Raw genomic sequence first — 6000 nt, 5'->3', positions numbered from 1 at the left:
AAAATAAAAAGGGAGAAAAAGAGTTATCAAAAAAGCACCGGTCTATCATTATGATGTTTCCTATCTAGAGCCTAGCAGGCAACATTAGATACTATCCAATGGACATAATGATGCAATAGAACACAACCCTCGACCGCAGTTCAACTTAACAAAACTTGATAAAACTCTAACAAGGTGTCATATCTAAACCACTCTTAACAAGTACTGGACATCAATGAAGTCCATGGCCTTGAGATAAAATATCATTAGAACTAGTGAACATTTAGAATCAAAGAGTTTTGAATAAAGTTATACTTACAATCGACAGATTACGTATTATTTTTCTTCGGACAATTTCTCGAGTCATGGTTAGCAATCATCCATCATCTGTGACACTTTCTTCCCTCGAATTGTTTAGGGCTATCTCTTTGGGGATTTCCATCTATCCGCTTTCTTCTTCCCCCTCCCTTTTGTTTGAGAAATGTTGGGATTCAAAATCAATAGCTGAAATAAAGACCGAATTAAAATAAATATTTATAACAAATTAAACACCGAATTAAACACTAAATTTATATCAAATTAAACATTCAAATAAAAAAAAATATGTGATGTATTAACCGAAGGTATCGAAGGCTCTGCAACTGGAGGCTCTACAACTTCTGCGTCTCCTTTGTAGGAAGTCTCATTAAACTTTGAAATTTCAATAGCCATTTCACCAATCTTTTCAATAAAATATGAATAACCCTCCAAAGTATGCAACGCATCGTAAGCCACTTGAGAAGCAACCTTGATAGAATGAGCCACTCTCAAAGGTTCATTTGAGACATTCCCGACCACAAATCCAGTATCAAACTCTGCTCTATAAGTGTTAGCCTTTTGCATCCACCGCGTCAATCTAAAATGGTTTGGAATCTCTTCAATCTCGTAGCGCATAAAAACCTTTAAGATATGACCACAAAGCAAACCCATAAACTGAAAGTACTTGCATTCATGATCTCCCTCTAAGGTTCCTCTATCGAAACTCACTCTCCAAACATAATTCTTCAAAGGTCTCTCCATTTCACCATGTAGCTTCCGGTTCCATACACAATCTGTTCCCCATCAATTTTGTACTCCATCTTTGCCTTTTCTAGTTGCTCTTTAAATTTATTGAATATTGAGATCGTTATAGACCTTCGGCATGCATAAGGAGGAAAGCATCGTTAGGCACAATCCGTGAACTATGCTTTCGGTGTGGTAATCGAATCTCTTTCTTTCCTAGCAAGCAAAGCCAAAGACTTCTCATTACCATGTACAAACTGCATAAAGCGTGGTCGTCGAATTGACAAACCGGTCATAATGAGCATTCATCGATTCACTTCGACCCGTCGTGTGCATACCAATAAAAAGGTGCCACCGAGATAACAAGGAACCCATTTCTCCCGCGATTGAATATATCTCTCGTCAACCAAGGATTTTCAGACAACTCATACTTCTTAATGATTGTACACCATCTTCTCTCAAAATCAACAATCCTATACTCTAAAAGAAATAGTGTTCTTCAACTCGGTTACCAATGTCTCAAATTTGGTAAATGACATCTTCTCTTGAAATTTCTGCATAATATGCCAAAGACGATAACGATGACGAAAGTACTAGGAAACACTTTGGCAATGGCTGCGATCATCGCTCTATCCCTGGTCGTGATGATTGCGGTTGGCGCCGACCACCCATGGTCGCAAGCCCGGGCCTTAAATAGCCATATGAATGTATCTTACGTCTCATCAAAGCAACAATGCGAACCAAACTGAATCGAATCGATGATAATGATGGTTGACTCCGATTAAAAGGGGCAAAAGGCATGGAATATGCATTGGTACGATATGTGGTATCAAAAGACACAACATCCCCCGAATAGTCATACTGGCATCGAGACCTCCCATGAACCCAGAAAAAGTTCACCGCAGTCCCATTTTCATCTAAATCAATAGCGTAGTAGAATTGGGGATCCTCAGCACTCTTCTGCATAAAATATTGCAGCACGACAGTTGCATCACCTTCTTTAGGCATCTTTCTGGTCAAACCATAATAATGGTTTCAACAATCTTTATGTGTAAACCCAACTTCCTCTCCATGGAAAACAGATGCCACTTTCCCAACAGATAAACTGTTATTACTAAATATCTCGGTCAAAGCACTTCACGCCGGGCATATGTTTGTTAGTTTTCATGCAAATTCTCTTCGATGGGGTCACCGGACCGCGTGACTATGGTCATTATGAGCAACGCTTGACCTCATATATCTCTTCATGCATTCTTTTTCTTAATCTGAATTCTAGCTTGGCAACCACCGGATAGTTGATGTATTTCTTGATCGGACTTCATCTCTCTTGTTAACCCTTTCACGTGAGCAAACCAAAACAACCACTAACCAAATCCACGATTTTGTTGCTTGGAAGTCGTCCTAACATGAGTCTCAAATCCTTTGTTGACCATACTCTTTGTAATAAGTCTTTGCCTCGTCAACACTTGTAAAAGTCATTCCTATATAAGGAGCGACTAATGTTTGCGTGCCTTGAATGGGGGGCTTTAGTAGGCGAAGACCCAACTACGTCTTCTTCGATATTGATTGATGTCTCTTTTCCATTTCTATAAATCGAAAAAATTAAAAATATAAATAACTTAAAACATCAAAAATCCCAATGTACATAAACGATTGTAAATAACTTAAACATCAAAACTCGACAGAGTTCAAAGCGTGATAGAGTTCACCGAACTCGACGAGTTAACCGAATATGCTACTTCACGAACTCGACAGAGTTCAAAACTATGACGAGTTCACCGAATATGCTAGTTCAAAACTCGAAGAGTTCAAAACTCGACAGAGTTCACCGAATATGCTACTTTCACGAACTTCGACAGAGTTCAAAACTCCGACGAGTTCACCGAATATGCTAGTTCACGAACTCTAACGAGTTCAAAACTCGAAAGAGTTCAAAACTCTGATAGAGTTCACCGAACTCTGACAGAGTTAACCGAATATGCTACTTCACCGAACTCTGACAGAGTTCACCGAATATGCTAGTTCACCGAACTCTGACAGAGTTCAAAACTTCGAACACCGAACTCCTCGAAATTCACCGAATATGCTAGTTCACGAACTCGGCCGAGTTCAAAACTCGGCGAGAATCACGGCATGAAGAATACGACAGAGTTCAAAACTCTAACAAAGTTCACCGAACTCTGACAGAGTTCAAAACTCTGACAGAATACAGCATGAAGAAAACAACAGAGTTCACCGAACTCTGAAAGAGTTCACCGAATATGCTAGTTCACCGAACTCTGACAGAGTTCACCGAAATTGTCGCCATCTTTAAACGAGGGTATCAATCATAACTATAATCATATCAACCTAAATTAAGTCAAAATTCAAGTTTTTATGGTTTAATGACAATCCAAGTGTCAATTAAAACGTTCCAATAGGCAAGCACCATAACCAAAAGTGCACTATTGTAATTACATATCTATCAATTCTATCCACAAAGACAGTCAAAAGAAGTTTAAATTTGAATTGATGCAACTGGTAGTTGAATTACCTCAAGATTTGAGAGAAGAAGAAGCCGAATTGCCAAAGTAAACCCTCAGAGAAGAAGAAGCCGAGAGAGAGAGAGAACCCAATTTCGTGATTTTTGTGATTTTTGTTTTTTTTTTTTAATTTTGAAATACCGCGAAATTTTGAAATATCGGTTTTATCAGTGGTTTAGATCTTCAGATCTTGAGGGCGAGATCCGACGGTTCAAGAGAAGAGTGAGATATATGTATATATGCATTAATTCTAAAAAACCATCCATAATTTAATTACATATTAATAAAAATTGAATAATGAAACACATATTTATCGAATGAATATCAATATGACAGCTAATCGTTCTCCTTTTAGTCGTTTATTTTAGGTAGTTTGGATGATAGATGAAATTTTAGATCAGTTTTGGATTGAATTCACAAACAACATGTATGCAAAATATTTAGTATTTTACAATTTTATTTATCAAAAAAACATATTTAAAAAAAATATATGTATTAATTCTCAAAAACCATCCATAATTCAATTACATATCAATGAAAATTGAATAACAAAACATATATTTATCAAATGAATCAATATGACGGCTAATCATTCTCCTTTTAGTCGTTTATTTTAGGTTGTTGGGATAATTAAACTTATCTTAAAACAGGTTATACAGGTCACGGATTGATGACCCGACCCATTAGACCTGAGAACTAATCGGGTCTACTAATGGTTACTCGAGTGAACATATGTGACCTTAACCCAACCCATTTATTTGACGGGTTCGGCAGGTCAACCCTTAAATGACCCAAAAGCTTTTTTTCCAACCCAAACCCGCTAATTTCATGTCGGATTCGTGTCGGGTTAGCGGATCGTGTACAAAACTACCACCACGTGTCGGATTCGTGTCGGGTTAGCGGGTCGTGTACAAAACTGCCACCTTTATTGTGAGGTGAGAAAAATGCTCTGATACCAAAATAAGATGAATACTCAAATGAGAAAATAATTATTTCATTTACTTAATTGTTCATTACAATGTGCTTCCTATTTATACAAAACTACAAAACTGTTACAATCAGTTACAAACTGAAAATGAGCTATCATTGTGTTACAGAGTTTGTTTTATAATTCTGATGTGTCTTTGCTTGACCAGTCTTTATGTTGACTTCAATTGAGTGCTCTTTAGATGCGTTATTAATAATCTTGGGAAGCTTATATAGTGTGTTAAACAAATTAATAAGTCATAAATTAAAAAAAAAAATGGACGACACTGCCAAGACACTAGCTATATAAACTTCCTAGTAACGTGTCCGTTTAAGAGAAGGAAGTACAGTATTGATGATTGTGTATTTTCTACTTGTTTATAATGATTTGTTTAAATCGTCAGTTATAGGTGCTCCCAGGGCCGGCTCTGAGATTGTGGGGGCCCAAGGCAAATTCTTAAAAAGGAACTAAATAACCTATTATTTATGCTACAAAAATATTTTAAATGCCTAATAAGCATCCAAAATTATTTAGTGTAGTTGGTTGCTATTCTAATTTCTCTATCTGTAAATATTTTTGTATCCAGATCATTTAATATATAGTAGATAAACCCCGGACCCAAGCACTGAATTAGTCTCCCAAGTCCCAACATTATACTACTTTTTATACATAATTAGAATTAGAATCCAAAAAACCATATTGCCTTATTATATGTAGGAATTTTTAGACATATCACACCCCTCGCCCCCCCCCTCCAACATTTATAATTGGGAATTGGACATAACCCCCGACTCTAATTTTCTTTAGACATTCCCCCACTTTAACACTTGATGACGGTCAACTAGATTTGACTCTCATTGACCATTAGTACAAGTTTTCTATTTTCTTCCAATAAAAAATATAAATAATAATCTAAAACTCTCATAATTAAATACCGAATATGCCCTCAATGGCCATCAAATACATGAATTACAACTTTAAACACTCGTTGAGTGCGTTCATCGGTTCATACTTGTTAAATAGTATGTAGGGGGGTTTTTTTTAGACATACCACCCCCCCCCCCACTTTAACGCTTGATGATGGTCAACTAAATTTGACTCTTATTAACCGTTAGTACAAGTTTTCTATTTTCTTCCAATAAAAAATCTAAATAATAATCTAAAACCCTCATGATGAAATACCGAATATGCCCTCAATGATTTTTATTTCGTATGCAATTTGCTATTTAAAATGAAGTCTTTCTATTATACTATTTAACAAGCATGAACCGATGAACGCACTCAATGGGTGTTTAAGTTTTAATTCATGTATTTGACGGCCATTGAGGGCATATTCGGCATTTCATCATAGGAGTTTTAGATTATTATTATTTTATTATAAGAAAATAGAAACTTGGACTAACGGTCAATGAGAGTCAAACCTAATTAACCGGCATCAAGCGTTAAAAGGGAGGAAGACGACATGTCTAAAGAAAATTAGAATGGGAGTTA

Source organism: Coptis chinensis, chromosome 5 (assembly GCF_015680905.1).
Source record: "Coptis chinensis isolate HL-2020 chromosome 5, ASM1568090v1, whole genome shotgun sequence".
NCBI classification, from domain to species: domain Eukaryota; kingdom Viridiplantae; phylum Streptophyta; class Magnoliopsida; order Ranunculales; family Ranunculaceae; genus Coptis; species Coptis chinensis.
Note: the sequence above shows the minus strand (reverse complement) of the source record.